Raw genomic sequence first — 24,878 nt, forward strand, 5'->3', positions numbered from 1 at the left:
ACGGTTAGAAATACATAATTTATAACACAGTGACATTTAGATCCTAGAACAGGGGTCCCCAACCGGTCCGAGGCCTGTCAGGAACCGGGCTGCACAGCAGGAGGTGAGCAGCGGGCAAGCAAGCGAGCAAAGCTTCACCTGCCGCTCCCCATCCCCCACCTCGCTCCCCATCCCCCACCTCGCTCCCCCTCACTCCCCATCACCCCCATCGCTCCCCCTCGCTCACAATACCACCTGAACCATCCTGGAAAAACTCCCACCCCCATCGTGGAAGAATGTCTTCCACAAAACCAGTCTCTGGTGCCAAAAAGGTTGGGGAACACTGTCCTAGAAGACAGTTCAGGTGCCAAAGAGAGATCAAGTCCAGAGATGTTTTGTGTGTCTGAAAACTGGTGTCTGGGACTTCCCTGGTGGCGCAGTGGTTAAGAACCCGCCTGCCAACGCAGGAGACACAGGTTCGAGCCCTGGCCCGGGAAGATCCCACGTGCCACGGAACAACTGAGCCCGTGCGCCACAACTACTGAGCCTGCGCTCTAGAGCCCGCGAGCCACAACTACTGAGCCCACGTGCCACAACTACTACAGTCTGCGCGCCTGAAGCCCGCGCTCCGCAACAAGAGAAGCCACCAAAGTGAGAAGCCCACGCACCGCGACGAAGAGTAGCCCCCGCTCGCTGCAACTAGAGAAAGCCCGCGTGCAGCAACAAAGACCCAATGCAGCCAAAAATAACAAAATAAATTTAGAAGACTGGCGTCCAAGTTCAAATGACAGATTAGAGCAGGGTCAGAACCCTAGGGGGGCCCGATTCCCATTTTCACTGAAAAGCACTGCTCCTTCATGATTTTAGAAGCTGGTTATATTCCGAAAATTCATGTTATTCTGCACAGAGGAGGGAAAAGGGTGTCCCGTGTTGGGAATGCTGGCTGGGGGGTGGCAGCCCTTGTGCCCTGTTCACGCAGGACCTCTGTAGTCCTGCCCAGCGGATGCTCAGAGAATCAGACCTGGAGACCCACTGTGCTGGGCTACTTCACCTCCTAAGTCTCAGAACAAGACGGAGTCACCAGGAGATCCCCAAACCGACAGGCCCTCGACATCCAACAAGTGTTCACAGAACGAGCGACACAGCTCTACCTTCTCCCCCACCATCACAGAACCAACAGAGCCTCCCCTCCCCCATCAGACAGAGGAGCCAGGCCTGACCCCCTTCTGAGCACTTTGCAAGTGGGGACTCATCCGCACCACAGCCTGTGACCATGGTTCCCAACTTCACTGCCCCTGGGAAATTCCAATGCCAAGGTCACACCCACAACCAATTACAATTTGGGGATGGGAGCAGGCATCAACCTTTCTTAAAGACCCCCCAGGTAATTCCAATGTCCAGCAAAGTTTGAAACACTCAGTGAAGAGATGGGTACCATTATGTACATTGTTCAGATAAGGCAACTGAGGCAGAGAGGTCAACGCCTCCCCCAGGTCTCACAGCGGGCAAGCAGCAGGGTTGGGACCTGAACCCAGTTTACCTGACGACCGCCAAACACTAAGAAATCATGTCATAGAAATAATATAAATTACTAGTATGTGATGAAATGAAGCAGGGCGGGCAAGAGAAATTGTGAGGGTGTACACGGTGGAGAAGAACGAGAAGGTTGGACAGCTGATGGCTCGAGGGAGGTGTGACACGTCCAACCAGGCCCGAACACAGCCACTCTGAAGGACAACCAGGTAGCAATGAAGAGCAGCTGTTTTCAGGGTGTCTGAAAAGCATGCATTCTAAAGCACTAGTTCTCAAACTTCAGCGTGTGTGAAAACCACCTGGAAGGCTGTTAAAATACAGACACACACCCCAGAAACTCTAATTTGGTGGGTCCAGGGGAGAGCCCTAGAATTTGCTTTTCTAACAAATTCTCTGCTGGTGCAGATGCAGATGCAGAACCACTGCTCTGGGCAAATGGTTAATAGTCATGAATGATGGGCAGAACTGTCTGAGGGTCCCGCATCCCCGAGCTGAGGTCCGTGTCCCCACCTCTGCTTATTCTGTCCCCAGAGGGTACAATGCCTCCCTCTGTCAGCCCCCTCCCCAACCTGCACCCTCCTATTCAGCCCTGGCTGTGGTTAGCTCCTCCTCCAGGAAGCCCTCCTGGATCCTCGGCCTCCCATGGGCTCCCCTAACGCCCTCCCCATAAACTGATCCCTCTCCTGCTACAGGTCTTTCCTTTCACATGCTGACCACTCCCACCGGAGAGAGTGTGAGCCTCCACGAGGGCAGGGGCTGGTTCCATCCCCAACATCCAGCACATAAAAGGGAAGGGGGGAAGGGAGCAAACTTTCTGAAGCTGTTTTTCCTTTCAGCCGCAGAGAGTCCCAACATCCGAAGTGGACAAGTTTCAAAGCCCACATGGGTTAAGTGGTTTTAGGACTCGGGCCTCCTCTCTTTTTATACAGCACACGTGGTGGTGACGTAGTAGGGCCTGACCTCGTTTAATGTGACTGTAATTTTAACACTCCTCCACAAGACCGCTTGCTGCTTCTATTATGGAGAACAGTAATTGCCAGGAAAGCCTGTGATCAAAGTTCCGATACCAGGAACACATCTCCTCCCTGGCCTCCTGCCCCCTCTGCTCTAAGACAACAAACGTGGGGCCCCAGCACCCCGCACCTGCCAGAGATGGCGGGCAAAGATCCCAGTTTCCTGCAGGCCACATCTCGCCCGCCCACACCTTCCAGTCTAGTCCTTTCGGACCTGAGTTCTGTTTTTCTCTAAGGACAGCCTGCCAGGCTTAGGGAACAAACTCTGTAACGGTGCTAATGGGAGAAGGAAAAGGCTGGCCCCTCCCTCTCCCAGATTAGCAGGAAGGGTCCTCTTAGAGATCCCCAGGCCCATGGCTGAACCCCGAGAGAGAATTAGGGGTCCAGCTCAGATCTGACCAGAGCAAAAGATGTCCTGAGTCAGGCACACGGTCCCTGAAATGACAACGCTGAGCTTGCATTGCTTCCACGGTGACAAAGAGCAGTCCTGTGTCATGGAAACAGGCAGAGGTTATTTCTGGCCAAGAAATCAGGTCCTTTAAGGTCCTGGTTAGGTGAGGTAATATTTGAAGATCACGAGCACAGGATAGAGCATTACCTGTGGCCACAAATGTTGACATCCCGACCACAGCAGGTGGCCACAGCCATGTATGAGAAACAAGGACCATCTCTGTCCACTTGGGGCTTTGCCGCCCACAGTCAGAAAGCGCCCGTGGCCCCGAAGGGAGACTGCGGAGGGCTGGTCCGGGACTCCCGCGAGGCCCCACGTGCCCCTCATTTTCCCTCCTCTAGTTCGTAAAAGGCTCTGGGAAGCTGCTGTGGAGGGTTATGGGCTTCAGAGCAGAGAGACGCTGGACGTGCGTGTGGATCTCCTGGGCCTGGCAGCCTCGCATTCAAATCTCAGCCTTGACTCTTCCTACGGGGCTGTGGCCAGGACATTCGATTCCTTCCCCTGTGCGAGGGGAGCGGTAAACCTAACCTGCTCCGCAGTTACACCGATGAGCCTCATCCAAACCACAGAACACAGACAGTGAATGTCTCATCAATTCTCCCAAGGACTCACCGAGCCACCCATCTCATTCTGGAGCATCAGAGAGAAGTTAATTACATGGAACACACACCTTAGGGCATTAGGGCTGGATTCTGTCAAGAAAGGCAGTTATGGAACGGCTTGAGCAATCCTGGGTGAGCAGCACCCTCCAGGTTCCCCGAGGGCTCCTGGAGAAAGAGATGAACCAGACAGCAGGGAGCAGACCTGGGAATGGGGGAGCTTGGCTGGGAGCCCGAGGCCAGGGGGAGACGGGGGTGGGGCGTGGCAGAGCCAACACAGAGACAGCACCTAACGGGACAGGCTCCCCCTTCACCCCTGTTTTATCTGAGATGCGGAGATGGAGGAAATCACATGAGCGCTTTGTACTAAGGCCTTTCTCTCTGCAAATGAAAATACAATTCATCGTTCCAGTTACTGATTTTCAAATTGCCATGGATTGTACGATTTGCCTCTAGAAAGCAATGTATGTTTGGCGTTCCTGCCTCATGTTCTGGAAAACAAAAATATTTCTTTCTAAAAACATCTGAATTTATACTTCTGCAATTTTAGGATCCCATTTATGCCATGACGTATATCGAAAGCAAACATTTTTTAAATGTTTAGTTTTCAGACCAAAAAAAAAAAATAGAACCCACTGACAATTTCCACTCCAAATGAATCCTCCCAATGCCTCTCAGCTCAGGAAGGAAAGGGTTCGTTCACTGCTTTTCACAGCAAGCCCAGAGGTCACCCCACCAAGCTGCAGGGCCATGCATGGACAGTCCTGAACCAGAGGTCGGTAGGTCGGGGATCTACTGTCCCGCTGCCTGCCCTGGACATATCATTTATTTCTCTGGGCCACAGTTTCCTCGTCTGTGGAATGTAAGGCCCCTTCCAGCCATCGAAGTATAAAACTTTCCCAACACTCTGCTTCAGCATCTGCCAAAGAACAAACACTTGCCTCCAACTTTCAGGAAGGTGAAGGAGATATAGGAACAAGGCTTTAAATTGTATAATGAAACAGAAATAAACAAGACTCACCACATCACAGGGCTCTCAAGGACCCTAAAGATCTGGCCAGCTAAAGTGAAACTGACCTCTCATTGCAGGGGAGGAGCCGGCTGGCAACGGTCTTTGCAAGAAGCTTTCCTCCAGCCTTCCTGTAGCCAAGGGGGCCAGGTGGTCTCTTCAGGAAAGTGAGCTGGAAGCCAGCCCAGGCAGTGTCCCCAGTCTTTCTGAGGGACAGGAGGCATTAGGCTTTCCCCACACACTGCTCTACAGTATAGATATTATGCCCTCAACAGCTGTAAACTGCAGACCAAGTAAAACACGCAAATAATGACCTCATTTCCAAGGCCGAATCCCAGCCCACATATGAGTTCCAAAGTTAGCATGGCCTGGGAGCACAGCCGCCTGGCGAGAAGAGGGGCTCTCCCACCACACAGCCACAGGAAACTGGGCCTGGTACTTAAAGTTCTCTGAGCCTCCCCTTTCTCATCTTTAAAATGGGGCTAGGAACGCATCGACATTACAGGGAAGCGAGGAGGATTCATGAGTTATTACTGTGTGTACGTCCCTTGGAAGACTGCTCGGCTCCTACTAAGCGTTTGACAACTGCTACCTACTCTTCATATTAACATCAATATCAACATAGTCGGAGAACTTGTCTACATACGATACTACTTCTTCAGTAAGAACACACACAGAACCAGGAGCAGATGGGAAGGTCCTGACGTCCACAGGGGTCCTGGGGAAGCTGGTTGCCTACTTGTGACACTTTCAGACCTTCTGAAATAAAGACGTCTGCAGGGTAATGGAGGACCGATTGGAAGGGAAGAAAGGGAACCGAGGAGTGGTGATGCAGCAGCGAAATCAACAACCAGAGGAACCGAAACAAGGTGTGCTCTGGAGGCGGGAAAAGCACAGGGAGAAGTAGGTAAAAGGCAAGACAGCCCACAGCACGGGAGCACAGGCAAAAAGGCAGACAGCCAGCCTGAGTGGGAGGAAGGTGGCAAATCTGAGGACCAAAGGAGGGGTGTGAGAATTAGAATGCTGGGTAAGAAACAGTCACATAAAACTCTAAAGGATGGGGGGAGGGGGCAGAGACCGAGGGGAGGACGGTGATCACCAGGCCCCCAAGGACACTGCGGTGGGGAAGTCTGCAAGAAGCGGGCATGGAAACGGAGCATTTGTTAGGAAAAATAAAACGGGTGAAACTTCTGTACCTGTTACAGAAGAACACAGTACTTGGGGACTTGGAGGGGTTAATAGGGTAGAAAACACCAGGCAACACGGAAAATGAGGTGAGACGCAGGGAAAACCGTGGGAGGAGGAGCGGATGATGTATGAATTTAGATGGCCTTGGTAACAAGTGCTAAATAAACTCAAGTTATTCTTTTGTTTATCAACAAGACTGTCCAGTGCTGGGAAGCAACTGACGGAGAGTTCTGTTTGTATGGTTGGTTGGTTTGGCCTTTTTTCCGCACCTGGAGGGAGGGGAGGTTTGCCGGGGCTCAGACTGCCCAGCCGGATGGTGGCCTCCAGCCCAGGTCACCTGAGCTCCCTGGCCGGAGGCGCAGCGCTGGTCTGCGTCCCCCTGGGCTGGCGTGCCCACTCCCTCACCTCGCCGAACATAAGTGGAAGCAAACCAGCCCTGGAGCTCACCCCTCCAGTTCAGGGTCGCCGGACGCAGGGTCCCACCTTTCTCGGGAGATGAGGCCCGGGGCACCCGGGGAGAAACTCGCTTTGGGAGAGATCTCCAGCGCATCCCCTGGGCGGCGCGGGCGCCCCGCGCCTTTGTCCCGCCCGCAGCCCGCGGCGGGCGCGGGTCAAGTCTGGGGATCCCCAGGCGCGCGGGGCCGGGGGTCCCTCGCCCTCGGGCCGCCCAGCCCCGCAGCGAGCTCACCGAGCGAACTCGGTGTTTGGGCTGCGGGGCCGGCGTCGAGGTAACTCAGCTCCTGGGCTCGGGCTCCTCGCCAACACCCGGGCGCCCGCCCGGCGCCTCGGCGCAGCCTCACCTACCGCGGCCCCGCTCGAAGGAGCCTCCAAAGTCGGCCGATCCAAGACGTCCCGGCGACCCAGGGCTGGTCCTGGCGCCGCGGAGATCCGAGCACGCCGGGCTCTCGGAGGAGCCTCCGCTCGGGTGCGCGGACTCCGGGCGGGCGGCGGGCTGGGCTGCGGGGGAGGAGCGCGGCGCTGAAGCCAGCCCGCCGCTGCCGCCCGGCCCAGGCCGCGCCCCCGCGGCCCAGGCCACGCCCCCAACCCTGCACTCCTTCCACCCCCCCAGGCCTCGCCCCCGCTGAACCCAGGCCACGCCCCAGCCCCAGGCCACGCCCCCGGCTCAGCTACCTTTCCACCCCACCACCCCGGACCATGCCACGCCCGGCCCCAGGCCACGCCCCGGCCCGGCTCTCCTTCCACGCCCCCCAGGCCACGCCACACCTGGCTCCAGGCCACCCCTCTGGCTGGGCTCTCCAGTCTTGCCTCAGGCCACGCCCCCAGCTCAGCCCCCACACCACGCCCCTGGCTCGGCTCTTCTCCTCCCCGCCAGCCCCCTCCGTCCCCGGCTACCTTTCCAGCGGCCCTGCTGTCCCCACCATCCTCGCAGACATTCCCAACCCACCCTGCTCCACCACGAGGATATCCCCCCACCACATGCCCGCCCCGCTACACTTCCCCCGACCCTAACTCCTCATCCACCCAGCTACACCCCCCAGCCGGGCTCCCTTCCATCCACCCCCAGCAACCCATGACATCACCCCCCAGCCCGGCCCCCTAAACCCGGCTCCCCTCCACCTCATCAACCCCCCAGCATCGGCCCTGGGCGGGAGGGGCAGCCGCGTCACCCAGGCAACCGCCCCTCACTGCCCCCTCGCCCCACCTCTGCCAGGGAGGAGGTCACTCCAGGCCAAGGCGCCCTGGCTACACTTTTCCTGAAAAAGAAAACCCTAGGTGAGGGCTTCCCTGCTGGAGCAGTGGTGACGAATCCGCCTGCCAACGCAGGAGACACGGTTTCGAGCCCTGGTCCAGGAAGATCCCACATGCCACGGAGCAACTAAGCCCGTGCACCACAACTACTGAGCCTGCGCTCTAAAGCCCTCGAGCCACGACTGCTGAGCCTGTGTGCCACAACTACTGAAGCCCACTCGCCTGGAACCCATGATCCGCAACAAGGGAAGCCACCGCAATGAGAAGCCCGCGCACCGCAACCAAGAGTAGCCCCTGCTCGCCGCAACTAAAGCCTGCACGCAGCAATGAAGACCCAACGCAGCCAAAAATATAAATAAATAAATAAATTCATTAAAAAAAACAAACAAACAAAAACCCTAGGTGAGGACTTTTAAACCTACCCACTTCCCCAGGACCTACCTAGAGCAGGTCTTCCGTGGACTGTCTGGGTGAACACACTCAGAACTCTCACCCTTCCTGGGTGGCTCATGGCGCAATCATTAAGGAAAGCCGCAGAGATGAAGGAAACCCTTCTGCGCTAGGATCTGGGCCCTAAAAGTTCCATGATTGTTTCCTGATGTGCACCTAATGGAATTCATAAAATAAACACATTCTTTTAAAAACTGCTGTCTTTTAGATGATTCATCTGAGTGGTTCTGTGTTGCCAGCACTATAATTATACATGTTACTTTTATAATCAAAGAAGAATAACCACTATGTAAAAACTAAAGAACATATACAAATATTAAATTACACAATGAAAAGTCAAAATTAATTCTATACATGCTTTTTTAAATAGTGGAAAACTATTCTGTGTGATACTCAAAACGGTGGGCACAGGTCGTTATGCGTTTGTCAAAACCCGTAGAATATACAACACAAAGAGTGAAACCTAATGTAAAGTCGTTTATCATAACGTATCAATATTGGCTCATCAGTCGCAACCAATGTGCCACACTGATGTTAAGATGCCCGTAACAGGAGAAACTGGGGGGATGGGGGGACTCTCCTTTCCTCCCAGTCTTCCTGTAAACCCAAAACTGCTCTAAAATAACAGCCCATTAATTAAAGCACACACACCGAAATACTAATGGTCATTATCTCTGGGTGGTGGAAATATGGGCAAGTTTTTATTTTATTGTTTGGATCTTTATTTGAAACCCCCCCAAATTTTTGACAGTGAATATATATTTTTAAAGCAGAAACATATTATATTGGGTTGGCCAAAAAGTTCATTCAGGTTTTTCTGTAACATCTTACGGAAAAACCCAAACGAACTTTTTGGCCAACCTAAAATAAATAAGCAATGGAAAATTTTAGAGACAAAGCATGAAAGGCTAATATCAAATATTTCATTTTATTTCTACTTTCTATAACGTTAACGAAACCTGCATGAAGCTCTCACAAATGTTAAAAATGACGTCTATTTCAGTACTGTTTTAAAAAAAGGATATCGAGGGCTAAATTGATAGTTTTTAAATTAGCTCTTTGGAATTAGCACAAATCTGAGGAGAAATTTTTGATTATTCGTTTTTAAAAAAATCTGTGTCTCAGGGCTTCCCTGGTGGTGCAGTGGTTAAGAGTCCGCCTGCCAATGCAGGGGACGCGGGTTCGTGCCCCGGTCCGGGAAGATCCCACGTGCCACGGAGCAGCTGGGCCCGTGAGCCATGGCTGCTGAGCCTGCGCGTCCGGAGCCTGTGCTCCACAATGGGAGAGGCCACAACAGTGAGAGGCCCGCGTACCACAAAAAAAAAAAAAAAAAAAAAAAAAAAAAATCTGTGTCTCAGAGAATCATTTCTGCCTGCCTGGAAACTGTTCTTAATATTTACATGAACACTGGCTCTCAGGTAAATGATTTCTCTAGAGCTGTAAAGACTCGGCCTGCTTCCCTGATACCTGTGACCTGGGCTAGCCCTTTACCTTGCTGACTGTCAGCTTCCCCTTCGGTGAAAAGGGAAACCCACCTCTCTGGATTGGTTGGAAAATATTAATACCAAACTTTAGCCCATATAAGACTCCTGGTATAATACATACAGGTGCTTAATAATTATTAGTTCCTGTCCTTTAAAAAATACAAATTTTGTTTTGTTTTGTTTTAGTGGGACTCTGGAGCTCCTGAGATAAAAAGCTATTTCTGGTTTTAGATTATTAACTTACTGGACAAAGCAGGACCTGACATGGAGAGACTGGGTGCTCCACATCCAGAGCCAGCACTAGTTAACACGCATCGAGGGAACAAATCACCAGACTTCGCCGGCTCTCACTTTCCTAATCTGCTAAATGAGTGATGCGGACCAGCCATCTCAGAGCTTCCTTCAGCCTCCCTCATTCCATGGGGAATGTCACTGTGGCTTCTGCGTAAAAAGGCTCTAAATCTCCCACAGTGAGCTCTCTCTGCCCACACGACCAGCCATCACTCACAGGCCTGCCAACAAAGCTGACATCTGCATTCTACCTTCCCCACCAAGGGGAACTTCCAGAGGTTTCTTTGGACGTTTTTCTCTTAGTGATCTGCTGGTGCCCAACTCTGACCAGCAGCTTAAACTCTATAAATCCCGTTAGCAGTCAGTGCAAAGCTCTCACCAAAGAGTCATTGTACACCGGCGCTGATACAAACCACCGGCTCTCAGCAGGTCGACGGTGCACGCTTTTTCACACAATAACATCTCTGAAAGTATGTGTCCCTCTGTTAACACTTTCTGAGCACTTAACGTTTTATGTCCTTTACATTCGTTCTCTGCTTAAAGCCTCAAAGCAGCCCTTAGAGTACTATTATCTTTCGCGTTTTATGGATGAAGAAAACAAAGTTCAGAGAAGTTGAAAGACTCACCGGAGGTCACACAGGACAAGGGAGGGAAGTGTATGGCCTGAGTGATTATCTCCTCAAATCCATATGTTGAAGCCTAACAACCAATGAGATGGTTTTAGGAGGTGGGACTGTTAAGGTTTAGATGATGAGGTCATGAGGGTGGGGCTCCATGATGGGATTAGTGCCTTTATAAGAAGAGGAAGAGAGACCAGAGCCCTCTCTCGGTCTCTGTCTCTCTCTCCTTCTCCACACCATGAGAGGACACAGCAAGAAGGTGGCTGTCTGCAAGCCAGGAAGTGGGTCCTCACCATTCACCGAATCTGCTGGTGCCTTGATCTTGGACTCCAGAACTGTGAGAAATAATTCCTGCTGTTTAAGCCCCCCAGTCTGTGGTATTTTGTCCTGGCAGCCTGAGCTGACTCATGCAGTAAGGAAACTCCTTTCTCCGCGTTTCAGATTTTTCTCTTTGAGGAGCTTCCACAAAGTAACACGTCCAGCCTCAGGCCCCACCCTCTGCGCCAAAGAAGGAGTTACTGACTGGTGGGAGGAACCCACTGGTCCACCTACCTTGATAGAACAGACCTAATTTATTAGTAATTTAACAGTAATTCTTCGGAAGCACGGAGGAGTCACTCCGTTCTAACCTCTCCACCCAGACATCTGCAGGGAGCCATCTGTAGTCCGTGACTGTCACCTGGGGGGTGGAGGGCGGGTGTGGAACCAGTGGCTGAAGCTCTACAGCTGGCTGGGGGGCAGGGGGCACTCAGAGAATTTTAGCAAGAACTCTTCTCATACCTAAAGTCACATTCTCCAACTGACTCGACTGGTGATATCACTGACATTTTTATCTTCATCTGTCCGTCTCCAGTGTCTTGTTTCTTAATTGGTTGTAAAGGGGGGAGGGGGTCGAGGGGGATGGGCTGGCCCCTGCGGTGGAAGGTAAGACCCGAGAGCCCAGGTCTTCCACTCCAGCCCTGGGGCCCCAGGAGTCCCCCTCATCTGTGAAACCCTGGGGTGAAGATTAAGTGTGATAATGTCCTAGCTCAGAGCTGGCACGTGGTTAAATCTCAGTAAATGGTGGCTGTTTTTATTGATTAGAATGGATAAGGAGGATTTGCTGTCTTCTACAGTTTATTAGAGAAGATATCTAAGTTTCCTAGAATGAAAGAATAATGTTTGGCATTCATCAAATTATTTTGGCACACAAGTATCTATTAGGGGAAGAGCAGGGGGAGTTTTCCTTGCTCTTTGCCCAGGAATGGGGCACAGAGGCCGATAAAAGGTGAGAGACGTGGCAGGAGCCCGCCCCAGCGTCTGTCTGCAGTGCCATCCTCTTGTGCTCAGCAAAGGGATGCTCTCACACCTGGATTTGGAGGAAACCTGACGGGCAGGGCCGCCCTCAGACAGGGCAGAGGGGACAGTAACACAAGGTGCCCAGCTCTTACCAGCTGCCCAGGATTTACACAAAGCCACCCGGATAAGGAGGGGAGTCACTATCTCTACAATGTCCTTATTCCAAAGAGGTTCTCACAGCTCTAAAGACCCCGTGAATCTGGGACTGGGAATGCACATTGACTAGATGACTAGAGTGGTTCTCCACAGACTTTCTCTTTGCCTGATCAAGCCACTCCTGAAATCCATCTTCTTTATTAAATCACCTTGACTGAGGCCCTTACCCACCAATCTTTGTTTTTCCCCTCTGACCCCTGCATGTGACACAGAATGCCCCTAACCCTCTCCCCGAGGTAATCTCTACCCGGTTGATGGAGCCCCGGCTTCAGGGGCAGGCAGGTCACCAGACTCCCCCTTCTCTCAGCTTTCACTAGCTGCGTGGCCTTGGACAAGCTCTTCTGAACCTCAGCTTCTTCACTTGTAACATAGAAATAATAGCCCTGCCCTGCTGTAGCGGGGATGAAATGAGAGAATCTCTGTAGAGTCCAGCATCCCCTGACCTGCAGAGAGTGTGGAACATAAACCACCACTCAGAGCACATCTGCAGGCAAACCCACATCTGCCTGGTGGCACCAGGGACTGTCTGGCTTACCTCCAGCCCACTTCCCCTCTGAAGCCTCCCCGGCTTCCTGGGTAGGGTTCATGACTTCATAGTCAGTGACACCCTAATATGTTCTCAGACACATGGCTGTCTTAGCACTGACCAAAGAGATTATGAGCTCTTTAAGGGCAGTAAGTATATACTTTTTAAGTTAATAGACATTATTTTTTAGAGCAGTTTTTGGTTTACAGAAAAATGGATCAGAAAGTATAGAGAGTATAGAGAACTATACTCAATATCTTGTAATAACCTATAATGGGAAAGAATCTTAAAAAGAATATATATTATATTCAGTTATATATATATATATATTATATATATATATAACTGAATCATTTTGCTGTACACTTGAAACTAACACAACATTGTAAATCAACTATACTTCAATTAAAAAAAGAAAGTATAGGGAGTCCCCACATAACCCCTCTACCCCCAACAGTTTCCCTTATTACTAACATCTACATCAGTGTGGTACATTTGTTACAGTTGCTGAGCCAGTACTGATACATCCTTATTAACTAAAGCTCACTGTTTACACGGCGGTTCACGCTTCTTCATATACAGTTCTCTGGGTTTTGCCAGACGCGATGCCATGCATCCTCCACCACACTGTCACAGGATAGTTTCACGGCCCTAAAAATCCTCTGTGCTCCACCAGTTCATCCCTCCCTCCCCTCTAACCCCTGGCACCCACTGAGGTTTCTTCCATCTCTGTAGTTTTGCCTTTTCCAGAATGTCATATAGTTGGAGTTATATAGTATGTGTATGTAGCCTTAGGCAGCAGTAATTATTTTACTTGTTCTGTTTCTCTGGAATCCAGGGATGGAGGGCAAGTCTGGAAAGTGGTCAAGAAGGAGACCCTGCCTGAACAAAGTCCCCCCACCAAGAGTATCCACATACCCATCAGGCGCCTAACAGGATGGGATGCTGAAACGTACCTCAGGCAATCACCTGCCCTCCATGGTTGGCAGGAGGTAAGCCCTGCAGTGCTGCCAGCCTGGGGCTGGGATGTGCCTGGGGTGGGCGTGGGGAGGGACGGGTTGTCCAGAGGCCGAACTGAAGTCATGGTCTGAGGCTAAGGAGGAGAAGGGAGGCCTTTCAGACCTGAGGCACTTCCTGCCCACAGCCAGTGCGTCTACCAACTCCCCGTTTTCTGACGTGGTCTGCTGAAATCTCAGCATTAGCCGGCCACATGCTGCTTCAGGACCCACACCAGGAGCTTTCCCCGGACCTTTGTGCCTGGAAACAGTCCTGCATTCTCCACCGGGCAATTCCTCAAGACTCAGTCCCCACGTCACAGGCAGGATTGAGTCCCTCTCATCTTTCCGCCCACAGGTCCTTTAGGGTCATGGGCTTATCTACATCATCAGCCTGCGAGCTTCGTGGGTCCCTGGTGCCCAGTGTCATCTAGCGTCATATCCAGGGTCTAGTAGGCATTCAATGACCATCTGTTGAATTAAAATGGACTGGAAAAGATTGGATTGGTTTGGAGAGAAGTTTAAGCACAATTTCTGTGGCTGACCTGAAATTCACCTCCAAGTTTTCAGCTTTAAATTCAGGACCCTTCCCTACACCTCAGCTGGCAGACACGCTGGGTTCGGGGCACCTTTGGGGCGATCCTGAGTAGGTGACAGTGGAAAGTCGTTAATAAGCATCGGAATCAACCAGACCATCAATTTAGGGTCTAACAGGAGCCCAGTTTGGACACAAAATTCTCTTTGACTGAAAAGGAAGATCCAGGATCAGAAGGCAGGCAAATGTCAGAATGTTTCTCAAACTTGCAGCCACAGTAAGAAGCATATCTGACGTCATGACCCAGTGACACATGGATGAACATAGACACAGGGAAAGAATATTTACCAGCAACGGTGACACTCCCCTCTTGCGACGCATCTGAGATTCTCTCCTTCTTAGATTGTTTTATTTGGTGCTGCAGGACCCACTCATGGGATGAATCCCACAGGTGGTTAAAGCACTGCAGCAAAACGGGATGCACTCGAAAGTGAAAACTACAGTGTGGGGCTTCCCTGGTGGTGCAGTGGTTAAGAATCCACCTGCCAATGCAGGGGACGCAGGTTCGAGCCCTGGTCCGGGAAGATCCCACATGCCACGGAGCAACTAAGCCCATGCGCCACAACTACTGAGCATGCTCTCTAAAGCCCGCGAGCCACAACTACTGAGCCTGTGAGCCACAACTACTGAAGCCTGCGTGCCTAGAGCCCGTGCTCCACAACAAGAGAAGCCACCGCAATGAGAAGCCCACGCACCGCGACGAAGAACAGCCCCCGCTCGATGCAGCTAGAGAAAGCACGTGTGCGGCAATGAAGACCCAACTCAACCAAAAATAAAATAAATAAAATAAATTAATTAAAAACAAAAAAACACCACAGTGTGGTCATCAGGGGGGAGCAGACGTGACCCCTCCTCTCTGCCCTTCTTCTCTCTCCCTTTATGCCTCCTCCTCTCCCTCCTCCTCTCCCTCCTCCTCTCCCTCCTCTAGAGCAAGATGGCTGCTTTCAGCAAGCCACCCTCTTAGGCCTGCCTCCCAACAAACAGACGTTATTTCCCTTTGTCTGGAAAATTCTAGTCGTATCTTTAAGCTACTGGACATTTTGTTTGACATTATATGTTCTACCTTATCATATATTTGAAAAGCCAAAAAGCGGCTCTTTCTCTTCTGTTCTAATATTTCCATCAAACAACCCAAGAACGCAGAGCTGGAGATTTTTCAGGCTGAACGAGGCTGAGAACAAGACTGATACCATCTTTCCTCAGCCCTCAGGAGGACACGGCTCCACCTGAATCCTGGACTCCCGGTGGGTGTCTGAGCCCCTTCCTTTCTCAGTCACAAGTAACTTTATCGAGTGGCTGAAGAGACCCTGCAAGTCCTCCTCCTGCGTCTTTGCCGGTGGCCTGAGTCTACATTCCAGCGCACCAGTCACCACGGCGGGCGGTCACAAACCTCCTCTGCACGCTGAAAGCCTTTCTTTCCTGGTAGAAACACTCGCGGAAACCACGGCTAAGAAACAGGCAGCTCTAACCGAAATGGACCGTGACTCTTGCCTCCTTCCTTCCCTTGAGCTGCCCGCTGTGGCCTCCGCCAGCTCTCAGAGTCTCTGCACACAGGGTCCTGCCGGACCAGAAGGCGTGTGGTTCCGGCTTCTGCTCATCCAGTCTGCTTGGTCACTCAAGCCTTGTGAACGGTCATGGGCCCAAGACGACCGCTCCCAGGGCTTCTCCGCTCTCTGACCAAGCTCCCTCTCGGGTTTCCAGCTTCTGCTCAGTTCGCTTTCTTTTTTTTTTTTTAATTATTTTATTTATATCTTTATTGGAGTATAATTGCTTTATAATGGTGTGTTAGTTTCTGCTGTATAACAAAGTGAATCAGCTATACATATACATATGTCCCCATATCTCCTCCCTCTTGCATCTCCCTCCCTATCCCACCCCTCTAGGCGGTCACAAAGCACTGAGCTGATCTCCCTGTGCTATGCGGCTGCTTCCCACTAGCTATCTATTTTACATTTAGTAGTGTATATATGTCCAAGCCACTCTCTCACTTTGTCACAGCTTACCCTTCCCCCTCCCCATGTCTTCAAGTCCATTCTCTAGTAGGTCTGTGTCTTTATTCCCGTCTTACCCCTAGGTTCTTCATCCAATGATGGTGTCTTGAACTCCTGTGGTGTGCGGCCCAGGTGTCGGAATTTGGTGCCTCGGGTCAGCTGCTCCCCCAGTGGACCTGGGGGGCAGTTACTGAGGAAGACCCTGGGCTCGGTTAAGTTTGCAAGGTCATCAGTGCACTGTTGGACCCCAGCTACTGTCATCCAACTCTAGAGGCATCTCTGCTGTGAGGTGATGCATACATGTATTTCTGAATAAACACACGAGCACCCCTCTTGTTCTGTAAAACTGCACCAAGACAGCAGGGCTCATGGCAGGAGAGGGCTGAGCAGACCGCTCAGACGCTCACGGCTCTGGAGCACAGCCCTGACACAACAGCGATAATCCTACTGAAACGTCTGCACAGTGGGAAGGGCACCTTAGATTCCTAGTAGAGAAACGCAAAAGCAAATATAGGGCTTCAGCTTTTAAAAGGGGGGAATGAAAAGCAGGGACTCAAACAGACACGTGCACACCCATGTTCACGGCAGCCAAGAGAGGGAAGCAGCCCAAGTGTCCCCTGATGACAGGTAAATGCACAAACAACACGTGGTCCATCCATACAATGGAACATGGCTCAGCCTTAAGAAGGAAGGGCATTCTGACACCTTTTACAACACGGATGAAACTCAAAGGCATTATTCGAAGTCAAATAAGCCAGACACAGAAGGACAACTGGGTGTGATTCCACGTACGTGTGACAGTTGTCAAAACCATGGAGACGCAGAGGAGAACGCTGGTTCCCAGGGGGCGGGGGAGTCAGTGTTGAACGGGGAGAGCTCCAGTTTTGCAAGGTGAAGAGTCCTGGAGACGGATGGAGGGACAGTGGTGACGGCTGCCATCATAGAATGTACTTAATGCCAGGGAACTGTGCATAGGGAAACGGTGAAGATGGGACAAGTTATGTTCTGTGTATTTTACCACAATTTTTAAAAATAAGGGACTTCCCTGATGGTCCAGTGGGTAAGGCTCCATGCTCCCCATTCCGGGGGCCCCGGGTTCTATCCCTGGTCCGGGAACTAGATCCCACATGCACGCCACCACGAAGAAGCCCACACACTGCAACAAACATCCCGCGTGCCACAACTCAGACCTGGCGCGGCCTAAATAAGTAAATAAATAAATATTTTTAAAAAGTAAAACAAGAAGGTGCAGGTAGCTTTATGGAAAGGGTTTCAGGGTTGTGAGTGATGAGGACTGGGACGGAGGGCACAGATGGAGAGAGCCGGGCCCACAGGGACGTGGCTGAGGGGGGCTGCGGACGGGTGTCTCTCACTCCGCTGCCTCATCCGAGGCACCAAGCGCCAACACATGGAATCTCCGTGAACCAGCACAAATTTCTCCTTATCCTGAGGTCCTTCCCCAGTCTGGCAGTCACTTGAGCTACAAAGCTTTACAGAAACCCCCCCTTCAGCCAAAAGAATGTACCAGGCCGTCAGGACCACGTTCCTCCTCATCCCACCTCCCTCTACCTTCACCTAAATTCCTACAAACGCTACACCCCCATGGCATCCCCCTCACCGTGCCCATTAATCAGACTAGTGGTTTTCTCATGCGTAGTTCTGAAATACAGTCTCCGTAGTCCCTGAAAAGGCATTCCACTCTCACCTTCCCCACCAGGTACCACAGTCCACCTGTCAGAGTCAGAGTGTCTGAGACGGTGAAGAATCATAAACTCACCTAGAGGCCTATCTCGAGAAGAATCTAGTACTGTAGATCAAGAATCACCCAAATTTTCCTTCCCTTTATTTCCACGTGGAACTGCACGGTTTTTCTAGGAAGAAAACCTTTTATGTCCCAATAACGTCTCTTAAAGGAGGAACTTGCACAAATGTTCAAAAATAGGGAAAGGAGTGAACAAATGTCAGCCCATCCGTGGGATGGGATATTCTACAGTGCTGTAGAAGGTGTATAAGGTTGTACAGCACGTAGCCAAGCTCAATGGAAAATGCTTTAATACAAGGGGACATGGTAACTGAATGTATAATGTAATCATGACATTTTTAAAATCCTGAAGGTCAAGTAAGAAAGTTATGGGCAATTTTTTTTCTGTACACTTCCTGTAATGATCTCAGCTAAAATAACATTTTAGAGGTTATTTATAGCCTACATTCCTCTACATTAGGTATCACACCAGTTTATATGTTATTTCTTATCATATTAAGGCTACATAGATAAGACTACAGACTTAGGTATGTTTCTCCTTAGTAGCCATTTTAGTTATCCATTCCTATCTTTAAATTAAGACCAACGACGTTCCTGTCGACCCGCCCACAAGGAAGCCACTGGGAATCGCAGGGCTGCTCCCTGCGCATGGGGACAAGGGGCTGGCGGACCTGGAGGACTGTCGGGTCAGGTTCAGAGAGTCTGGTGCTCCCTTCCGCGGCTCTGCTGGGGCTGGGCTACTCACGCTGGACTGGCTATGATCCCTAGCGAACATTTCCGCATTGGGACGAGCTTTGTCAGTGGGACCAGGATACCCGAAGCCCAGTGCCTGAGACTCCCTTCATCCCGTGCAGGATGGCGACAGATGCTGCCTAAAATACCATTTCCCCAGGTGCACCCTCCTCCAGTCAGCCAAGATGCCCAGAGCCGTTTTCTCCTCTCCAGCTTCCAGGGCTCTCCCGAAGGACCCCACACCACCTGCTCAGCCCAAGTGTCTCCACTCCCTCTACTCAGCTGCAGGCAGACCAGGCCTCACACTGCACGCCTGTAATTTGCTGGCGGGGTGCTTGTCCGCCTCCTTCCTCCCTCCACATCCCCTCCGCCAGCACACAGCCTTCTCTGCTCAAGACCCAGCTGGCGTTCTCTCGTCCACCAGGTGTACTTCCCTCCCCGTCTCCCTCATGCCCCACCACCACCCCGCCCCCAGCGGGCACCACCGACTCTATTTTTTGTTCATGCATATTTCTTCCCACCTGGATTATGGTGGAGCCTCCCTGCACTGGACAGAGAATTTCCGGAAACACGGATTAAGTCAGCCATATCACTCTCATGTGTTAACTTTGTTCCTTTGTGATTCTTGTGTGTGTCACACGAAAGGCAAAGCCACATCCCGTTGGTCGTTAAAAGCTCACGTGCCCGAAGAACCCCTTTTCCCATGGCACACGCTGGCACTTTCCCCAGACGGCCCCCCAAAGCCTAACAAATCTCGTGTCAGATAAACACCTTCGCTCTCCGATCTGCAAGCTGGGAGCTGGAAGAAGTATCTACTCACCCTGCCCGGCTCTCCTAGCTCAAACCTAGCTAAATGCCGGCCTCCCCCCTCTGACTCTTCCTGCGGAGGACTGAGATCACTTTCATTACGTCTGCTAACATTTCACTTGAAGTCCTCTGTGTCCTCAGATTAGCCTAAGTGTGATGCTCGTGATGTACGTGAAGCGTGGGGTACGGTGGGTCCCGGAACCAGACAGACCCGGGTTCAAATCCTAACTCGATCACTTGTAGCTGTGTGACCAGAGGCAGAGGCTCAGCCTCTCTGGGAGCTAAGTTTCTACCCTGCAAGTGGGGATAATAACGAGACCTCAGCAGGCCAGCATTCTGACAGCCTAGGATAGAGCACGCATGGCTCGTGGAAACACAAGGTCTGAGGGTCAGAGAATGGTGGCCTCCCCACGCCCCCCCCTTCCCCCATGTGCTAAGGGCCTGACCCTGGACCAGGCACTACTCACCAATGCGACCTTCTCTAATTTCAGGGCCACCACATGACGTAGGCGTGATTATTCCCATCTTACAGATGAGGAAACCGGATAAATAATAAGCCCTCCGTCCAGTTTGGGGGTGGCCACAGAACCTCTGGGACCGTCCCTCTGCACAATGTGGAATCAAACTGCCAGAAAGTCTCTGAACAGAGTTAAGCCCCCAGTGTTGGGTGTTGTACGTTTTCATTTGCAGGGTGTTTGGGGTTAAGTGTGGGTGCTACTGCGACATCCGCAAGCTCAGGTGCTACATCTCTCTTTACACCTGACCTCATGGTTCTAAAGCCTGGGAAGAAAAACTACAACTTGGAAAACAAAGACTTTTAAGTTTAAAAAACACATCTTTCTTTTCTACCTTGGGTCGTTCATCTTTACAAAATAGAACTAGGCATCGACTGATCCCAAATATTACAGTATAGCGACAAGGATCAACTGTAGAGCTAAGGGAACGCTACTCAGTTTTCTTTAATAACCTAAACGGGAAAAGAGTTTGAAAAAGAATAGATACACGTATATGTAAAACCGAATCACTTTGCTGTACACCTGAAACTAACACAACACTGTAAATCAACTATATTCCAATATAAAATAAAAAAATAATTTTTAATGCAAAGCAAAAAAATAAATAAATAAAAGAGTATACCAATGTCAGCGCTGCCAGAGTATTGGAGGATCCAAACCTCCACAAGACTTTCATTCTGATGCCCTCCCCTCCCCAGCCCTCATCTTCCACTTAGGATTTTTTTTAATATTGGAGAAAAGCGGGGTGGAGACAAAGAAGGAGAGGTAGGCAGACACGTGCTGGCCCCCCAGGTCTCCAGCACTCGCAGCTGTCTAGAGATTCTACCGCAGACACGGTGACCCTCCTCCCAGGGCATCCTCTGGTTTGGAAGGGCCGGAAAGCCAGACAGCGAGGACCCTGGGAGCAGCCCTGGCCCGATGGAGGCGGGGGCTGCAGCCTGAGCACCCAGTTTTCCTCCCTCCTCCCTCCGCCTGCCCAGGCTCCCCTCCCAAACGTGACCTAGACCCACATCATTGTCCCTGGGGCAGGGGGGCAGCTTCCCGATGCACCCAACCCCAGAAGCAGTGTGGAGTCAGTAAAAGGCGGGGGTGGAACTGAGAGCTGCGTGGGCAAGAGGAGAGGCCGCTGGCTGATGATGAGTCTCTGCCGACAGGACAAAGAGCAGGAAGGCCAGCTCCGGCGCTTCTGATCCCCCAGAGGCAGGGAAAGCAACGACCTCCAAACGGAATCTTGGTTCACGAATCATGATTCCAAACACTAAGCCACTGAGTGATCTACCAAATTCCTGAGAATCCAGAGATTATAAATACAAAAAACAAAAAAAGCAGTTATCTTTTTTTTTTTTTTTGCGTGGTACGCGGGCCTCTCACTGCTGTGGCCTCTCCCGTTGCGGAGCACAGGCTCCGGACGCGCAGGCTCAGCGGCCATGGCTCACGGGCCCAGCCGCTCCGCGGTATGTGGGATCTTCCCGGACAGGGGCACGAACCCGCGTCCCCTGCATTGGCAGGCGGACTCTCAACCACTGCGCCACCAGGGAAGCCCGAGCAGTTATCTTTTAAGGAGCGAATTCCAGCACTCACACAAAAAGCCAATGTGAAAAGTTTTTACATATACTGAAAATGGTACAATATCTCTTCCGTGGTATTTCTGCCCCAAATGCATAACCTCCATCTAAAGTGAGGAAACAACTTCCCTGGCGGTCCAGTGGTTAAGACTCTGTGCTCTCAATGCAGGGGGCCCAGGTTCAATCCCTGGTCGGGGAACTAGATCCCACAGGCCGCGGGGCAACTAAGAGTTTGCATGCCACAATTAAGGAGCCTGCAAGCCACAACTAAGACCTGGCACAACCAAATAAATAAATAAATGTTTAAATGTTTCTAAAAATAAAAATAAAAAACTAAAGTGAGAAAATGTCAGACAAATCCCTGACAATTCCCTGGAGGGAATAACTGATGTGGCTCTTTGAAAGGTCTTTGTCAAGGTCATGAAAGGCAAGGGGACTAAAGAAACATAACAGTTTGAGAAAACAGTTTAGTCTGACAACAAGATGTAATAGGGATCCCAGGCTGGACGCTGAACCAGAAAACGGCATTAGTGGGAGAAACGGTGAATTCCAAATGAAGTGAGTACAATTGTGCCAGTGTGAGCATCCTCTTTGGATCACAGCACTGTGGTCACACCAGGTGTCCGCATCAGGGGAAGCTGGTGAAGGATACACGGGACCTCTCTCCTACTTTTATAACATTTTTTAAGGTTAAATTATTTGAATGTAAAGGCTAAAAGCAAAAGAACAAAAAACAAAACAGTGTTCCCTGCAAATGATTAACACTGTCCAAAGCTGCTCTAACATCAGGACTGTAAATCATAATTGGAAAAGACTTGCTGGATTGTTTCTAGTGAAAAGTGAAAAAATGGGGAAGAAAGCACTGCCTGGTCTACTTTTTTATAATCACACAAGCTGGGGCATCCGTAGAGCGTTTCTAAGTCATGTTTAGCTCAATCCTGGAAACGCTGTTTCTAGGGTGTTGTTTCTACAAGGTCCCTCTGAGATGCCTGAGCCCGTGGATAAACAGCTCCATGAAGACCCAACACTCCATTGGCCAGCCCGAGTTAAACAGCAGTTTCGAAGAAAAGGAAAACACCAGACTTGTCCAAGTGGTGGTTAGTGTGCCCTGTAACAGCACATTACCGCCCTCGAAGTGATGAAATCGGAAAAAAAATTGACAACCTTCACTTTACAGTACATCTGGGTCTGTTGTTCTCACCCATCTGAGGCTTCACAGTGAGTGACATAAAAGGCAACAAGGACCTGCTGTATCATAAATAAATTAATAAAAAAATTTAAAAAGGCAACAACGGTTACAGGTTGTCCTATTTCTTACTAAGTAACAAATATCCACTAAATACCTCCTGGATAGAAGGCACTGAAGCTGCAAGGACAAACAGAACCCAGACCCGCCCTCATGAAGTGTTTATATTCCAGCAGACAGTCATGTTCTATTGAAAAGCTCTACAGTAGAGGAACATGCAAAGTATTTTTGGAACATGGGGGAGAGAAGGATTAGCCTAGGAGGAGAGGTCAAGTAAGGTTTTGAGGAATGAGTAGGAGTTTGTCAGGTACAGGAGGGAGTGTGGGCTTGTGAAATCTCGTGACCTGTTCACGAGTCGAGGGTGACTAGAACGTGCAGGGAAGCAGGAAGTGGTGGGAGAGTCAAAAGCACTGGCCCAACGTTAAAACGTGACCTCCATTAGAATTCCTCAGAACACATAACAAGTTAACTTTTAAAATATTAATTCTCACCACTCCTCTTCAAGATCATAGGAAACAGAGATATACTTTAGTGATCATAATGTTTAAGATGCAGCAGAGAACCATCGGAGAAGCAGAGTGTTGCTCATCAGTGAAGAAGTTAGAAAATTAGCCCAGATGTTGTGAGCACCCCCCATCATATTAATTCTTGGCTTTTTCACTTAAGTGAACTGCGGAGATTCACAAACAATCCCTAGCTTGACTATGGTCCTGAATGCCTCATAAACTACAGAGAGCTATTTCAGAAGGACCTACACACAGACAGAAACACACAGGAAACCCAACTTTTGAACCAGAACGTTTGACCTCAGCAGAGAGAGGGTGGCTCTTGATCCAAGGAGTTCTGCTTCGACATCTGACCCTATTTGTTTTGGGTTCCGGAACCTCTTACCCCAGGTCCCACTAAGGCCTTTGAACATGAAAACCCTATAGTTGAATCACTAGTTGCACTTTCTGACATCAATGAGCCTTTTATATTTTGAAAATATCCTCTCTTCCTGTAGGAAGAACAAAGTGTGGATTGATTGTCTGAGCATCTTAGCATCCGTCAGAGCTCTTGACCTTCCCCGAATCCAACACCATATTCAAGGGTAACAATGGCTGAAATATAAACTAACTCTAACCTAGACTATTAGGCTTGTGTTTACCAAACACAAAACTGAAGGGCCTTTTACCCCTACAAATATACACGTGAAAACCGAAGCAAATGGCTTTAACTTATGGCATTTGCAGCCACAGGTTATTAGAATCAGAAAGGGCCTTAACAGTGGTCTATACCCTGTGGGTTACAGACTTTGGAACAAGTATAGTTACGTCAATAAAGCCAATTGTTCTATGTGACATAGCTAAGCAGTGCCAGAACCAGGAAAAGCCGGAGCAGCTGACCCTTTGTAGAATGTGTTTTCTACCTTTCCAGATTGCCAGAGTTTATTTTTATAGTTCCGGTGGTTAACAAACAGTATTCTGAAATCTTAACAACTAATTTATATGTCTTTAAAATCCAAATCTAAAATTTTAAAAAACATGACTTTCTGCAGTACCTTGATGTAACACGTGGCAATGAAAGAACCTCTTGCTGGCAGGTGTCCTCCCTCTCTCCCCAAAATAGGGCGAAGTCCTAACCCCTGTGAATGTGACCTTACTTGAAAATAGGGTCCTTACAGATGTAGTCAAATTAACATGAGGTCATACTGGATCGAGGTGGGCCCTAATCTGACTGGTGTCTTTGTAAATGTCGACAGAGACCCATAAGGAGAACACCGTGAAGAAGGAGGTGGGGATTGGAAGGATGCACCTGTAAGCCAAGGACACCAGCAGAAACTGGGAGAGGCAAAGAAGGGTACTCCCCTGGAGCCTTTGGAGAGAGCTGTCTCCTGATGCCCAGGAGAACTGGGTGATTTGCCTGAGGTCGTACAGTAAATAAATAAGGACCGAGCCAGAGCGAGAACTCAGGCTGCCTGCTTGTGTCCTTTCTCCCACAGGGCGGCATAAACCAGGCTTGCGTTTGGCCAGCCATGCAGACCTGACGACAGGTCATGCTGGCTTCACTCAATAGAGGTTTATTTTTCTCCCATAACAGGAAATTTGGAGAAAAGCCACCCAAGGCTGACATGGCAGCTCCATCATGTAACCAGGTTCCAGGTTTCTTCTATATTCCTGTTCTGTCATGCTTGGCAAGATGGTTCCCATCTGTAACTACCAGCTCTGTGTCCTGGGGAGAAGGGCAAAGGGCAAAGTCAAAATGATGCCTGGCAGTTACTTCTCGGAGAAGCTTTCCTGCATGCCCTGCCCAGGGGCTCCACCTGCATCTGATTGGTTGAAAC

General features: G+C 50.4%; 1 protein-coding gene across 2 annotated transcripts in view; it reads right to left on the reverse strand.

The window, feature by feature from the left end:
* SPATA13 (spermatogenesis associated 13) overlaps positions 1–24,878 on the reverse strand; it is a 261,378-nt gene that overhangs the window by 118,643 nt on the left and 117,857 nt on the right. The window contains exon 1 of one of the 2 annotated variants that reach the window (XM_081214379.1): positions 6,577–6,721. The exons of the other annotated variant lie outside the window; for it this stretch is intronic. The gene's annotated coding sequence lies outside the window, so the exon portion shown is untranslated. Of the gene's footprint in view, positions 1–6,576; positions 6,722–24,878 lie in introns of those variants that run through there. 2 annotated transcript variants of the gene reach the window in all.

This window comes from Mesoplodon bidens (genome assembly GCF_964165515.1).
Source record: "Mesoplodon bidens genome assembly, chromosome: 17".
Classification (NCBI taxonomy): domain Eukaryota; kingdom Metazoa; phylum Chordata; class Mammalia; order Artiodactyla; family Ziphiidae; genus Mesoplodon; species Mesoplodon bidens.